Source organism: Galleria mellonella, unplaced genomic scaffold (genome assembly GCF_026898425.1).
Source record: "Galleria mellonella isolate WM207_F2 unplaced genomic scaffold, CSIRO_AGI_GalMel_v1 utg117, whole genome shotgun sequence".
Classification (NCBI taxonomy): Eukaryota; Metazoa; Arthropoda; class Insecta; order Lepidoptera; family Pyralidae; genus Galleria; species Galleria mellonella.
Window position 1 is genome coordinate 3,425,819 of NW_026441980.1, and position 17,665 is coordinate 3,443,483.

Genomic DNA, 17,665 nt, shown 5'->3' on the forward strand with positions numbered 1-17,665 from the left:
TCTTTTCACCATTAGGGTAGGCAGAAACAATGGAATCCTAAATGGTAAAATATTGATAAATTAACGTAATTACAGAAAAAACTATTTTGTACATAAATAGATTTGTTCTTATTTTTAGTAGTTAATATGATACGACGAACTTACGAACATCATAATAGAAGATAAGATAGAAGGAGACTTTGTACAAAAGTCGATTGCTTGGGTACCTCTGTCCCATTCGTGTTTCAACCGTGAAGCAGTTGTGTTTGCATGGCTGTGTTTCGGTTTGAAAGGTGGGATATGGCGTGAATTCACTGGGTACGGAGGAATAACACTGAGTCCTCAGGAATGGCAACGCATGGGGGGTATCATGGGCGAAACAGTATACTCTGTTATGTCCATGGTACTGCTCATGTCTATAGGCGACGGTTACCACTTTCCATTAGGTGGGCCGTCAGCTTGTTTGTCATTCTAAGTTGTATAAAAAAAAAAGGAAGGAGAGGAAGGGAGATATCAAGACATAGTTATATCACATAAAATAAAAGCAGAGAAAGTTGATATCGTGTTGTATGAAGAAGTAAAGAAACTCGTCGAAAATCATAGGAACTGGCAAGAGCTCCACCGACAAGAGCGTAGTTCTTAAATAAGCAACGAATGTATGGAACAGATTTGTATCGCTTTTGTTTTGAACTTGGTTGTTTACAAAAATATCTAAGAAAATTAAAATACTTTTATAACAATAGAAGTAGACATTTGGGTTTATTGAGATTTGTTTATATTAATTAATTAAGCGCTTGAAAAAACAACAAAAAAGTAAGGTGGTTTATTTTTTTGCCTTAAATTAATTGTTATGAAATTTAGTGTAGGTATTATTATTATAATTGGGATGAAGAAAGTTATGGGGTACTTTTATCAATAAACATAATATTTTGTAATACTACTAAGACTTTAAATTTGAGTCTAAACGTTTTCTTACTTGCCTACTCTATGGGGTAAAAGGTGTAAATTTTGAACAAAAATGTCTTACATAAATTCCACATACGAGTAATGTGTTTGACCTCATTTTTTATGTCGCGGACGAAGTCGCGGGTGAAAGCCGTTAAAGAAATATAATCATTTTAGAATATAAATGGTTGTATATAAAATATATATAAATATTCCGAGCGATGCTCAACTTGCTATGGCGATGTAGAGCGTTTGGAATGTTCGCAGAGAACAGAGTGAATGATTTGTTTGCGTAAATGTGAAGCAAAATTTATGAAAGATTATAGAAAATAAGTAGGTCTATTGTTGAGACAATGTTCCACACTGCATACCTGATGACCAAGAAAAATTATAATAAAATTATTTTAATTGGTATTTTATTAATTCATGTTAATATAATGTAGAAAATATAATTAATTAAAATTAAATTACAGTAATGAATGTAAACTATATACACTTGAAATAAAAAGATTAATTATAATATTATTGTTATAAATAAAAAAGTAGTTAATATAAAAAATAGTAAATGGTACTTAACTCTTGTAAGGAGTCAGTGGATGCAGGTGGCTCCGGACTGTTCCTTATGGCGGTCTATGGGGGAAGCCTATGTTCAGCAATGGATAGATAATGGCTGATATGGTGCTAACGATGATGATGAAGTCCATGATGTTGATGAAAATAAAGATGATGATGACTTAACTCTCGAATACACAAAGGTCTAAACGAATGAACGAACGAACACTAAAGGGTCTTTTGTGCTTTACTCTTATACTAATACCCCGTCATTACATAGAATAGTTTTTTCTTATCAATTCGACCAAAACCGCGGGTTACGGTTAGTATTGCCATATTAATACAAATAGAAGTGTATTGGAAAAATATTAAATGACACAGTTCAAACGGTGTTCATTACAGATACATGTAATCTGATCCCTTCGAGCCAACCCTTTTGCGGAATGAAACTGACGTTAGTGTCAACCGTTCAAGATTTTCGTTAAATTATTAAGACTATTAATATATAAAAAAAAAAGTCCGCAGTAATCCTTATCGCGGACTAGCAGCCGGGGCGAGGGTCACTCGAATAAATATGGATTAAGCAAAGAAAATATGAGCAGGACAACGTACAAGTAAACCCTTGTTAGCCTCAAATATTGCAAGTACTCGCATTACACAATATGGAAGGAAAAGTCGCCGCGAATCCTATGCTGAGTTGTGACGTCATGAAGTCCCACTACTTGTCACTCTCTTATTCTATCTCTTATTGGACTTAATGTAAACAAACGAATAATTAGATGTATATACATACATATATAACGGAAAACGAACTCACTGTGTTTTGCCATTTTAGACAATTGTTTCAAATTCATTTGGAAGTCTTCTTAAGGGGGAATATGGCACTTTGCGTCACAGCGTCTCGCTTCGTACTGTGGGAGGTAACGAGTGGTTTTTACTGGCAAAACCTCCATATGTTTAACAGTTGACTATTGGTGACTGACATGATGATGATGATGATGATATGTGAAGCAGTTGTGTTTGCATGGCTGTGTTTCGGTTTGAAGGGTGGGACATGGCGTGAATTTACTGGGTACAGAGGAATAACATCTGAGTCCTCAGGAATGGTAACGCATGGAGGGTATCATGGGCGAAACAGTATACTCTGTTATGTCCATGGTACTGCTAATGTCTATAGGCGACGGTTACCACTTTCTATCAGGTGGACTGTCAGCTTGTTTGCCATTCCAAGTTGTATAAAAAAAAATGTATTGTGCAATAGATGAGAGAATAAAAATAGCATTAAAAGCTAAAACAATAACTTTTAAAATTTCTCTTTGTATGTTTGTCAATATGTATGTTTAGAAATGAACAAACTACTGCCTTGACCATGTGTATATTTTATTTTGATATGTCATCTAAAAGTGGTTGTCAATTTCCAAAATCTATGCATAAGAAATTTCTGGCAAGTTTTCAGCCGACTTTGGAAAAGGAGGGGTTCTCAATTCAGTTGTATTTTTTATATCTTGAAGCGGTTACTGAACCGATTTTAGTTTAGTTTAGTTTATAAATCAAAATAGATAGTGTTTCCACGACTGAAGTGGGTGTATATTTACAAAATCTGACTTCGAATTTTTTCATTGATTAACAGGAAGAAATTTCTTTATGGGATAAGTCACCTATGTACACTTTTGTTATAACCTAATATCTATACTATAAGTACAAAATCATATAAATAAATAAATAAATCTATTGTATATAAAGACAGATCATATCTTGGATTAACATAGTGTATTTTATTATACTAATTCTTGCGGGAAAAGTTGCAGTTTGCAGCTACTTATTTATATATATTGAACGCTGCCAGACTTCATCATGAGTGCTTTTAACTCAATTACATTTGGCTGTAAGCTCTAGCCACGGGTCATTCACTTTCTCCGTCCTTCTGTTATTATCTGTACATTGAGGTCCTTGAAACTAAGAAAGTATAAAATAATAAATTAAAACAATATCTCTTTATTTATTTATGAATTAATGAATGAGTATAATTTATTTGCATTACACAATACAGGGAATAAGCAAGACAATTAATAAATGTGGCGATACAGTTGTATAAATACAGTAAGGCGGTCTTATTGCGAAAGGCAATTTTACAAGACAATCTTACTAATGAACTAATTGTTTAATTTATCTATATTAATAGAGTGAAAAGAAAAGATTTGATTATTTGTTTGTAATGAATAGATGCAAAAACTACTCAAATTATATCAAAAATTCTTTTACGTATATTAATATGACTACATTATCAGTGGATACAAGTGATTCAGGAGAATTTCCTATGGCAGTCTATGGGATTCTGTCTGTGTTCTGTAGTGGACAGATGATGGCTGAGATAATGCAGCTACATTATTAGTAATACAGGCTATTACATTATTATTTTCAAAAAAATTTGAGATCCCTACAAAAATTAAAATAACATGTTACACATAAATTAATATAGTATTTTTTCTATGAAACTTAGAATGGCAAACAAGCTGACGGCACACCTGATGGAATGTAGTAACCGTCGCCTATAGACATGAGCAGTATCATGGATATAACAGAGTATACTGTTTCGTCAATGATACCCCCCCATGCGATGCCATTCCTGAGGACTCAGGTGTTATTCCTCTGTATCCAGTAAATTCACGCCATATCCCACCTTTCAAACCGAAACACAGACATGCAAACACAACTGCTTTACGGTAAAAACACGAATGGGACAGATTTCCAAGCAAACGACTTTTGTACAAAGTCTCCCTCTGGTAATAATAACAATATAACATACTATTTAATTATTATTATTCTATTTATTATTAGTAAATATATTTGCTGAACCCAAATCATATTTTTTTAAATATCTCTGTAAATTATTGATGCCTATTAATTCTCTTTTCGTGACTAGAGAAAGTAGATAAAACTTTATTTGAGAAATTAGTTCAGAGTACGATAGGGCTGATATTTCCGAAGAAGGTAAAGACTCTTAGACAAATATTTGTTTTGTTTTCTATTTCTTAGCTACCATACCGCATGAAGTTAGCGCAAGTGGGACGTATTGCCTCGGGATAGGTTGTGGGATCATCTGCTGTAATGTTCGCACAGTATATCTGCAGTGCGAGCATTGTAGCGGATGCACCATACTACTATTGCTATAAAATATGGTTTTATTTGCTTAACGGATGCTTATGTTTTGCGCTGTGGGTAACCATAATTGGCTAGCATGTAGTAAATGTAATGTAATATGTATTCAATTTTGTAAAAAGCTATTGTTATCCCAAATAAAATAAAATAAAATAAAAATACCATATCAGCTGCTAACTGTCCACTGCGAAGCAAAGACCGCCCTTTTGGGGGATTTTGCCAGAAGTTGCTACGATTGATGATGAGATGATTGAGGGACGTTGCTAGCCATCCCTTAGTCCTTAAATTCCCTTAGTCACCTCTTATAACACCCACGGCAAAGGAAGAAGTGACCCTATGCCGGAACCACACGGACGACAATCTTAGTCACATTAGACTAAAAATATTTGAATTTAGAACAAAAATTGTCAGTTTACGAGAAAAGTTTATTTCGTCATAGTTTTTTGCTTCATATTGGAAAAAAGCAGCTGTGATCGTGATAGAACTGATTTTGTACCCATATTTGAGTGAACATTGTCGATTGTAAATAGATTTATTTAAATCAGTCTAAACAGACGGAGTAATTGCGTAACATAGTCACAAAAAAGAATCAAATTGGGATCTACATTCCTTTAGAAGTCACTTAAACGTAATAACAAAATGTAAAAAGAAATGTGCACTATATGTGCTCTTATATAAATCTGACATGGTAATAAGGGATACGTGGGTGGAAAAGATCAGAGGATTTTGTGTTTTGTGACGTTCCACTAGGTGACTTCTGGTTTAGAATATTCAAATAACTCCGCCTTTACCGTTGCAATATATGTATGCTTATATGATTTTTCAACAGTCGATGTATTAACACATCTATTGAAAAATTATTTTTTAAAAACAATCATATTGATCTATGTTTAAAAAACCGGGTACCGCGGGTTGTGTACAAAATATTTTGCAAAAAAATTTTTGTGGTGTAACTACAAATTAAACATCTTCAAACCTAACTGCGGTTGCCAATCCACCTGCCAAGCATCGTAATTCAATTCAAAATAATTCGGATTTTTCCTTTTACTTGTGTTGTTAGTTTCTTGTCAAATTTTATGATCAGAGGTCAACAGGAAATACCGCATAAGTTTGATTTCCTTACAAATGTCAAAGTATACCCCATAAACGGCTGTATGTTTTGATTGCGTTAACTTTGAAGTTTATTTTTTTTTTCACAGTTGCAAATAGTTGTAGATTTAAGTATTCGATATTAATTTCAACTAGCTACCTCCAAGTATTCTTGAGAAAAAGGCGGATAATGAAGTAAAAAACGGTTTCCTTACAGTAGTTACTATGCTTGGCTTGTGGATGCAACCGCAATTAGACTTTGGTGATGTTTAAAGAAGGTCGTTGCTATCTATCCCTCGATCATTAAGTACCCTTAGTTGCCTCCTATGTCACCCACAGGTAAGAAAGTGGTGATCCGTTCTATATTGGGACCACATGGCTTAGATAGACTAACAATCGTAAAATAACTAGTATAATTGAAAAATATATTATTTTTGAATTCATCTAGTCTTAATTATGTACGACTATACTTTAAAATGCCCAGTCAATGTCACAAATTTCGTAAAATTTTAAAGTGAGCTAGTGTCTGTCCTGCTGTAAATCCTCCTGAGAATTTATATAAAATATTTCTAGCTCTATTTTTTTTTTAATATTCATTACAATTCCACTACCAATTAAATTAGCAGATTTGCTGCTGCTGATTTTCACCACCGTACAACCCGCCACAAACTAAAGTTTCATCCCAATCATCTGGACGAGTGGCGGTCTTCCACCGTGCGTTTTTCAAGGCACTTTCTTCCACGCACAACCATTCTTTGGAATCAACTTCCAGCAGCAGTATTTCCGAACCGATACGACAACATAACCTTCAAGAAAAGAGTATATTCCTTTTTAAAAGGCCGGCAGCACACCTGCAATGCCGCTGGTGTTGTGGGTGATCATGGGCGGCGGTAGTCACTTACCATCAGGTGAGCCGCATGCTCGTTTGCCCCCTGTGTTGTAAAAAAAAAAAAAAAAAAAACATTCTAAGATTTCTAATAAAAATTAAAGTACATTATGGATTTCGAACATTTTGGAAGGTCTTATAAGAAGAATCTTAATTTAAAATTTAATATAATGTATATTAGATATATCTTAATATAAAAAAAAAACTTCGTTCGCGCTTATCTCTAAAAACAATCAATTAATTTTGAAGAAATTTTATAAATATATTATATTAGTTGATTAGGATTATTTTGTTTAATTCCGCTATCGTTAGTATGTGTGCAATTGCCAACATTCGAAGACTGACTACTATTAGATAGATAGATACTCTTTATTTATTTATTATGAATTTTATTATTGTAATTATTATGAAATTTAATTATTGTTATGAAAGAGCGGTTTCTCCTAACACAAACAATCTTTGCTTAACAGAAGATACCAAACCCTGTAATGTAATTAACTACCTTTGTGTAAAGGAATAGATTTATTATTATTATTACTATCTTTATTTTTTTCTCCAAAAGATTAAAAAATTAACTTATTCTACATATAAACAACTACAAGAAATAATCACAGACTACTATTATTATTACTAGAAGTTCTACAATCTTCTATATTAGATATTAATATACAATATGCTAAAGCCTAACTGCGGTTGCCAACCCGCCTACCAAGCGTGGCAACTACTGGCAAAATCCCCAATAGGGGAAGGCTTATGTTCAGCAGTAGACAGTTAAAAGCTGATATGGTTATGATAATGATACAATATACCCTCCTTTCTACAGTCAGATCTTGCGTCCCTTGAATCCCATTACACAAAAATTACTACACCAAATTGGATGCGGTTTTCACAGTTGTGTTTCTGAACATCTAACTGAAAAACTTTGTATGTTTTATCTTGATACTCCATCTAGAAGTAATCTACTTTTTTTTTAATAATTCTAAAATCCACATGCATGAAGTAGCGAACTAAAAGAGTGTGAATAATAAATTTATAGATATTTTAAATATATTAATAAATACACACATAATGTTAACAGAGATTTAAAAGAATAACTGTTGAGTCTTGCGGACTTTTCTTAGCAGATAACAACTTTCCCAAACCTTGCAGCAGATTCATAAAGAATTACAATTTCCAAGTGCTTGTAAACTTGTATTTGCTTGTATTTGAATAAAGATGATTTGAATATGAATTTGTAAAAAAGAAAAGTAGAAAATCTCGTGTATTGAAACAAAATGATTTATAATCACGAAGTATGCTGAAGTGACGTAATAAAAGTGGATGTCACACTATTTTTATAGTGATACCCAATACATAGTGATGTGACGTGTTACACGAGTGACGAGTCGTAGTCCTTTCAAGTTTAAACCGAAATTCAATTTTCCATTTTTAAATTTGGAAGCCGTGACGACAGCATGGAATCGACAGGCGTAAACGCGGCCAATTTAACTCGAGCTTTTTTAATGTACCAACATTTTTCTTTATTACTCCAAGCTCTAAAGGCTTTTTTTAGGGAGGGAAAGGCCAACATAAAATCAGGATTTTTTTAGTATTTCTTGAATAATCGTTGACATTTGAGATATAAAGTAAATAAGTTTTTAAATATTTACACTAAAATTTAACTGCTTTATTTATAAAAATATTAAACCTATCATAAACATATTTTATTTGTTGAACTGTTTTGTTTTTTTGTAATATCAGCCGTTAACTGTTGAACATAGCCTCCCCCATAAGAGGGGTTTTGTCAATAGTTGCCACTCTTGGCAGGCGAGTTGGCAACCGCAGTTTGAATTCTTTAAGAGTGATGTTTTAAGAGAGACTCTGCGACCCATCCCTCCTTTAGTTGCTTCCTACGACACCCAAGGGTAATGAATGAGTGGTCTATTCTATGCCGGGACCCACACGGTTTTGTTTTTTTCTTTTGTCGTAATTCTCAGTTCGATTGAAAGTAACAAAACAATGTAATAGTTAAAATAAATTTATAGAAAGTTTTAGTTTTTACGACTAAGAGCGTAAATCTTTCACTTTTCTAGTTATTACCAGAAACATTTGTAATAAGCTATAGCTTATACTTTTTTTTTTTAAGTAATAAAGTACACGGTTATTCGACTTTTTCACAGACATAAAACAGATAACGTCAGTATCTCAAATTACATCAAAATTATGCGCCTCTCTCTCACTCTCCCTCTAATTAGTCATTGCTAATTAAGCCCTATTAGGTACAGCTAATTTAGGGTTAAACTGACACGTAAAGTAAATGATCACAAATCTATTTCTGCTTTTGAAAGGTTTTATTTTGTCTTTTTTAACGGTAAATTCCTAATTTAAAATAAAGTGAAAAGATACGTACACTCTATTATAATATAATAAATGCGAAAATTTATAATGGTATATGGATAGATATTTGTTACTTTAAAACTACTAAACTGATTTGAATGAAATTTGATACTTGAATAGGTTATATCCTATCTTAGCACATAATTCGAGTATTCTGACATTTCCCTATGGTTGACTGGGAGAGAATGCTTTTAGCATTAACTCCGCCATGTACACATATTTGTACTAATGAATAAAAAAAAAAAGATACATTATATACTGAGTAGCTTTCACCCGCGACTTTGTCTGTATTTTTTTAATGGATGATGACGCCCGCGCTATCGGTTTACCCTGGCGGGGCACCAGTGAGGGACGATAGGTGAGAATAAAAAGGCAGGTCAGTTAGCCCACCGTGACGAATCCAACAATAAATCTCAATCACGATGGTTTCCAGGGGAAACCACAAAGAGGTCGACTTGACAGGGTATATTGCTAGTAATGGGGCTACTAATCCCCATTACTAACAATCTCCCTTCTCCCCCCCCCCACTTCGTCTGTTTTACTGAACGGGATAAAAAGTAGCCTATATTCTTTTTTATCTTATATAGTACGTGTATACCAAATACAATTTCATAGTGATTGGTTAAGGCGTTAAGTAATTATAAGCTATATTTGGCGTGAATTTACTGGGTACAGAGGAATAACACCTGAGTCCTCAGGAATGGCAACGCATGGGGGGTATCATGGGCGAAACAGTATACTCTGTTATGTCCACGGTACTGCTCATATCTATAGGCGACGGTTATTATTTTCCATCAGGTGGGCCGTCAGCGTGTTTGCCATTCTAAGTTGTATTAAAAAAAGCTAAGAAACAAAACTTTCACATTTATGATATTTATAAAAATGCACGCAGATGGAGCCACGGGATACAGGTAGTAATTAAAATAAGTTTCTAAGACACTTTTGTTTTTATGAAAACAGGGTCAGTCAGTACAATAAGTACGAGTAGATACTAATAGAACAGTCACAATGTATGTATGTATGTATGTAGTATTCTATAGTTAATTCCCCTGTGTAACATAAACATGTTAATATCCACATTTCTCATACAAGTTTTCACGACTGGGACAATTATGCTGGCGCCATAAAACATTTATATAAATTGTCCAGCTTTTAATTTAATCACTTTTACAAGTGCTAAAGCGTTAAAGGGGAATATTCCGTTTTTAGATATAATTGCTTAAATATTCATACAAATGGTCGTGGTTGATGCGGCTGGCTTTGTACGTATGAAATTGTGGTGAACGCTGCGGCCTAGGTTGCATTTATTCATTTCACTTATTTAATGCTCTATTAGGGTAATCATTTGTAGTATAAACTTGCCACTGAGGTGGCAAACAAGCATATGGCCCACCTGATGGTAAACGGTTACCGTAGACTGTGAGCGCCTTCATTGCCGATCCTGAAGAAACCTCTTTATCTATATCGAAATGACTAAAAGACAAATTGAAAAATTTTAGTAGCAGATTTTGTTCCAAAATGTTTAAAGTTACTTCTAAGAAGTTGAAATTTGAAAACTGACAAGCAGATTTAGTTTATTGAAAAAAAGCAATAGCAATAAAAAAAAGCAAAGCAATGGTAATCTTACTATCCTTATTTTAAATCGATTAAAACATACCTTATTGATCGCATAAAGAATTTTGAAAATCGATTCAAAATAAGCGATGTAACAAAAACAGATATCTTTTTTGGGAAGTCGCCTAAAGATATTAATAAATGATTTATCTCTAATAACACTTAATAGCATATCCTTTCAAAAGATCTCGTAAATAAGTAGGTATTACAGTTCAAAAGAGTTCATTTTATGTAAAGAAAATTATCAACTTTAGTGGTATAATTCCATTGAAAACCCTTGCTTGAAAGGAATGAAGCAGTCAGAGCGAAGTCTCTAAACCTGTACATTAGGGGGACGGGCATTTGAAATAACTCTTAAGAGAAATCGCATTTGGCCCCATTTTTTTTTTCTTAGACAAATTGCAGGAGCGGCCCACCAACGACGTAATAAGAGGCCAGAGGTTCACCATTACTGGAAATAGGCCACTCTGACCGATACCAAACCAATTATGCTTTATATATACGTACCCACTTTTTCTTACATTCAGACGGTTTAATAGAATTGTTGTATACCGATCTTAAAGACTGCAAATTCTAAGGAATTGAGAAGTTTAAGTATAAAGCGAAAATTAATGAAATTTATAAATTAGAATACTGGCATAGTAAAAAATAAATAAAAAAATAAAAAATATATTTATTGCCCCAGTATGTTTGTATAAGCATAATATTTATCATCGATTCCTAGACTAGGCTGAGGCTGTCGTGTAGGAAACAGAATTTGTATTACCATATACATGCATGCAGAAATTAACATAGGCTTTCTAGTCGTAAATCAAATAAAAATTTTATCAATCTATCTATCTAGATACAATTGTTTACCTACATTCTTATGCCAAATATAAAAAATAAAAGTACCTTCTGAATATGTGTGATCTATGCTTTATATTTTAAACATAAATGTTTTAAACAATATACAATCATATATAAGTAATAGTATATGACAAATAGTTTAAACATTAGGAGTATTTATATTATGCTATCAAATATATAAAACTTGATCTACTATCAGGACCAGTAGTAGTTAATTTTATAATATTATAGTAAGACATATGATCACATAAACTTAAGAACATAGGGGCACTATGGTCAATGTATGAATTTTATAATGAAAGAATTACAAAGAGAAAGAGAATGTTCATCATATATATATATATATATATATATATATATATATATATATATATATATCTATATATATATATATAACTTTCATTATTAAATTGTTCTTAGGATTATGTGATGTTAATTTTATGAATGTTTGTATGTATGTAATTTGTCTTCTTACAAGAAAAAGAATGCCTATACCATTTACTTCGCCTTTTGTACCACATTTTATTAATCAATAAATTTTAATTAAACAATTATTCTAGTCTTAATGGTTGGCAGTACTTATGACCAGCCCATTTGCCATTTCAGCTTGCTTATTATTGTTGAAAGTGATCTAAAAAGAGTTCCCTTTAGCAAACCCAAAGTGGAAAATTTATATATAACTAATTATATCACATATAAACGTATATATACACAAACATATATAAATAAATATACGTATGTTCATAAGGATAGAAGATGCTCTTTAAGTTTACCATTAAAAATATTAATTCATTATCCGTGATTTCATGTATCCTAGGCATTTCACGGAGCTCCTAATATTCTTGTTTCCCTGCGATATTTAATTATACATCTATAAGTTGGGTGTACGTCGTATTTCTAATTGCGTTAGGCGCAGGCGTCGCTTGATGTAATTGTTTGCGGTCACAGCGTTCATTACTGTCGCATTTGGTGAGATTAGTACGGCGCGAGTGACAGCGATCTTGTACACACGTTTTGGGATTGTAAACATAGACGTCTTAGGACTCATGTTATTATATAATTCTATTATTTACCTAGTTCTATTATATCAGCCGTTGACTGTCCACTGCTGAACATACACTTCCCCCTTGGGGGGTTTTGCCAGTAGATGCCACGGTTGCTTGGCGGGTTGGCAATTAGACTTTTGTGATTTATTGATTTATTTATAAATATGATGTTTTAAGAGAGACACTGCTGCCCAGTCCTTGACCATAGTTCCCTTAGTCCTCTCATATCTATGGGAATGGAAAGGGTGGCCCATTTTATGTCGGGATCACGCGGAAACTTTGAACTTTTCATCATATAATATCATGTCAGCCCATAACTAGTCACTGCTGAACATAAGCCTCCTCCTAGGAGGGCTTTTGCCAGTAGTTGCCATGCTTGGCAAGTGGATTGACAACCACAGTTAGGCTTTAGATGTGTTTTAAGAGAGACGCTGCTGTCCGTCCCTCACCCCCTTAGTCACCTCCTATGACACCCACGGACAAAGGTAGGTGTGGCTCATTCTATGCTGGGACCGCACGGCAACTTTGTACTTTTAGTACCTATTAAATTTATAACTTTTATTAATGCAGACGAAATCGCGCTTGAGAACTAGTATAGAATAAATGATATTTTACTTATATTCGGATAACAAATGGCTTTTCTTTAAAATGTAATATGAATTAATGCAGTGTTCCACAAATACCGTCTCATTTATCATCATTAATCTTAATGTATTGTACAAATAATTTTATTAAAAGGTAATAAATCTTTATGGAACAAAATTAGAATTTTAAATTTCATTAGCCCACATCCACCCACTGTTGGGCATACGTGCCTTTTTTTGTCTGCCACTTATAATGGTCCTGTGCTAGACTCGGTCCCTGATTCCATGCTATTCGTTCGTAAATTTGGTGGTATCTACAATTGGATTGCTAATAACTACAGGAGCCTTGTTGCAGGCAATATAGACCGTCAGGTCAACCTTCTCACGATCCCCCTTGGAAACTATCATGATGACAATCATCAATCAATCAATCGACGACCAACTTTTGCCACGATGGGATACTTATATATTTGGGCATCGAACGGTTAACACTAGGCTTCGAGCGGTGATCTAAAAATTGCCCTGTAGATGCCTCATTTAGAGATGAAACAAAACGCAAAACGTGCGCGAACAAAATGGTGGTCGGAGATTGATGAGTAATATGGAAGGTTGTAGAACATCTGATAGTAATGGTGGTGGTACTCTTCGAGTGTTGGCAATTACACACATATGGTAATACCAATCCAAATAGCTTTATTTTGTTTGAAAAGTGGTATAAAGGGTGGTATATAATATTTAAATATTGTTCACATTTTTCACCAGAATCTGGCGTATAAAATGTATTTAATTGTGCTACTATACTATGCAAATACTATTTTACTTATATCGTCATATTATATGTTAACATATTTACGTATTAATAATAAATTATACAGGTTAAAAATTTCAATTATTTAAAATGTATAGTAATGAAATTAAACAAAATAATTCAAATCAAATAACCACTTATGTATTCTTAATTACTCACTAGTACCATGCCAGCGTATATAGATAGCGCAGGCGGAGTTATAATTCCATATTCACCTATTAAAAAAGCACTGTGACGCCTTATATTAAAAGGGTTTTACTACTTCGTTTAGCATTCATGTAATTTGTATTCTATGATGTTCACTGCTTGTTCTGTTTCATATCTATAGGCGACGGTTACCATTTTCCATTGGTATTCTAATGTATTGTAAAAGAAAGAATAAAAAAAATATGCCGCCAACACTAGTAACACACGTTACCCCGAAACATATGCCAGACGATTGCGGTGGAGAAAAAAAAAATTACGACATTTGAACAAATGTTACTTTCTGTACTTAGAGGAAATTGATTTAGCCGAGTTTCGTTACAGAAAATGGAGTTAACATTTGTATTGAAACAAAATTACTTACGGTCGTTCTTTATCGAGACCTATTTTTACTTGATGAGTTCTGTTCACAATTTTCATTTTATACTCAACTATGTTATTATCAACTCTTATAGATGTGTTCGCGTGACGGATATTATTATTCAAATAATAATAATAATTATTATTATTATTTACAAATAACAAGAAAAAGTAATTAAAAATTTTAAAAATTATTTACAGATAAAAAATTTCTGTGAGATCACTGCCAGCTGGTAGGGTGCCTAGGATACTTGCTGCATTTCCACGCTGAATAGCAATGGAAATGCGTTGACCAAAGTATAGGCCAGCCTTCTGGTCACCAGAGGTTTCCACCAGCCGGCGTGAAATCTCTTTGAAAAGCTTCATTGCCTCGGGGCCCCACGGACCCAGAGTTTCAACTCCAAACGCCGCAAATATATATCCATTTCCAAGGGATGAATATTTACGGCGCTTGATAGTCTCCTGGTGTGTTGCGGCGGCACCAGCCCTCTTAGACGTACTTGGAAGGTGAGACGGCGCCACCGTGTCGACGCAGGTGAAGTCCCATACAAGCGGACGTCCCATCTTCCAAGGTACCAAGGACATACCGTCAGGTCTCTTGCTGTCGTCACGTATCAAACCAGGAGGTTCTAGAATGGCAGGCACGCCTGCGGTGACAAGAGCCCGACGGAGAATGTCATTAATAGCTGAGTGGCGCAGCAAGCGCCCAGCACTCTTGAGGCAAGATAGGCCATGGTGTCCCAAGGCACTGACGTTGTCCCCACACCTGCAGTGGTGGGGAGCATTCGTTTTGGCACCCAATCTGAGAGAGATTGAGAGTCTAAACGTTGTGTTATCCAATAATGTTCCGATATGAGGTGAGGGAATTGTGTGTAGCCATAGGCCAGATTCCCACTTGGACACCGCGAGTAGACGGGCGCTTTCAGCGGAGTTCTGGGATGAGTCCAGTAACGAAGTTCTGTATAGATCATTAATGGGCTCATCCCATTGCCTCTGGATTTTGGGATTTATGGGAGAAGGTACGTGGGGACAAGCCAGAGACCAAGCTTTTCTAGCCTCAGGCAGGTAAGCTATCTCGAAATCACCGAAAAAAGGTGTTAGTATTTTTTTCACGAGATTCTGCGTACCGTGTGCTGATGACAGAAAAGCTGGTAGAGAGATATGGGAGATTTGACGGATTCCCAGGCCCCCATGCCTGATAGGCAAAGAGGCCTGAGTCCAAATACGGTCTTCGAAAGTAATATTAAAGAGTGAGCTCAGAATGCATTTTATTTTTTCATCAAATTTTGCGGTGAGATCTGGATATTTCCAAAAGGGTGTACTACGAAGAACGTGAGTAAAATTGGGTACAAAAAGGCAGTATCGAATAATGTTATATGCAATGTGGGTGTTGATATTTAGGAGGCGGTTGGAGTTTGAACAGAACTTACTAATTTTGTTTTCGACAAAGGTGGGGAAAGAATCATAAAAAATTGGTGACCCCAAGAGGTGAAGTAAACTTTTATTTAAAATTTTGATATTTGGAGCCAGGGTGTTAAATTTAGAAATTACTTCATCTTTATTAGACAGATTATCTGGAATAAAGAGTTCACATTTGGAAAAATTTAGTTCAAGCCCAATATGTTTGAATTCTTGTATTAGGATATGAAGGTCATCGAATACGGTGTTTACACTTCCTCCTAGGGTACCGTCGTCTAAATACCACACATTGAATTTCGAATTTAGAAGCCGAATAATTGGGTTAATTCCTAGGCTAAAAATGGCAGGTCCCAGAGGGTCGCCCTGTTGACAACCAACAGCCGAGAGTAAAGTATTATTTAGATACATAAGTTTAGTAGGTTCGCTATAACATTGCCAAAGGAAATTGTAAATTTGAGGAATTTTCTGTTTAATTTGAGTTAACAGGGCGTCCCTATTAAGTGAATTAAAGGCATTCTTAACATCCACCTTTAGCAAAATATCGTTAGTGGATTGGGTAATGTATGTGCGGAGAGAGTGTATGGCTGCTTCACACCCACCTTTAGAACCGAAACCGAGTTGATATGGCTCAAATTCCTTTTTCAGATTATGTGATACGGCTTTGCAGCAGATTTTAGCAGCAAGCCGTCTGTAGGTAGTACCTATTGCTATAGGTCTAATACCGCCGTCTTTTTTGGTGAGAGCGCAAAGGTTTGCACCGTATAAAATTTCGGTTATGCTCTCATTTATTTTTCCAGAGAGCATTAGGTTTACAAGGGCTGTTAGGTCCTCCAAAAGCAAGGTGCCGGCATCGCCTGGAGTACCATATAAGAGGTCTTTAAGGTGTTGAGGAGTAAGTCCATCTAGACCACCAGCGGACCCACTGTTGAAGGACTTAACTGCATGCAAGATATCCTGGGTTGAGGCACTGATATAGATGTCTGTGTTTTCGGGTGCGTCAGGAAGGTTGAGGTTGGATGGCAAAGGTGGATGTTTAGAATGTAAAGCAGCAAGTGTAGAAGGGATATTAGGAGCTACAGCATCATTGGAAAAGAGGAGTCGGGCCGCACCTTTGACGTCTCCGTCATGCGCTTTGCGTTCAACTTTTTTATAAATACTGCTTCCATTGCGAAAATTTGGATGTTTGAGGAGATGTGAGATCCGATCAGATTCCAGTTTCGAGCTGCAACAGTTTGATTTTAATGAACTGGTTAGGGAAAGGTTTTTATGATCTATGTCGGCATGTAATATACGGTAAGGGAAAGTTAGTAAAAGTTCCCAGCTATGTTTCGAGTTATCTAAAACAGCAGTTTTTAGGCTTTCAGATAGTTTCTTCGCCACAGATGAACGGGCGGCTCTAGGTATTCTTTTTACAAGAGGGACAGAATGTTTTAATTGACTGAGTGTTTCAAAGAAAGGCTTGTTTTGATTGTTCGAGAAGTTTAAAAATTGGGAAACTGGTTGTTCAGAATTTTGTTTATGTGTTTTACTGGCATGGATTCGGAGACCTCTCTGGCCTTTAAAAAAACGAGGCTGGGGACATATTGGGCATTGTATATCATTATCCTGTGATGCAGTAGATCCTGAGGGCTGTAATGGAACATTATTGGATGGCACATTTGTGGTTTGCTTAACAACATTCTCCATAAAAAAAAAATAGTACAAATAGAATATAAAATACGTACGTTAAATTATTTTATGAAATCACTTTACAGATATCTGTCCATATTACGTAAGCTATTTTAAGTATAAAAAT

The 17,665-nt window shown here is 34.8% G+C and overlaps 1 protein-coding gene across 1 annotated transcript in view; it reads left to right on the forward strand.

Moving 5' to 3' along the window:
* Window positions 1-17,665, forward strand: part of LOC113514039 (uncharacterized) — a 399,604-nt gene that overhangs the window by 142,058 nt on the left and 239,881 nt on the right. The window lies entirely within an intron of this gene.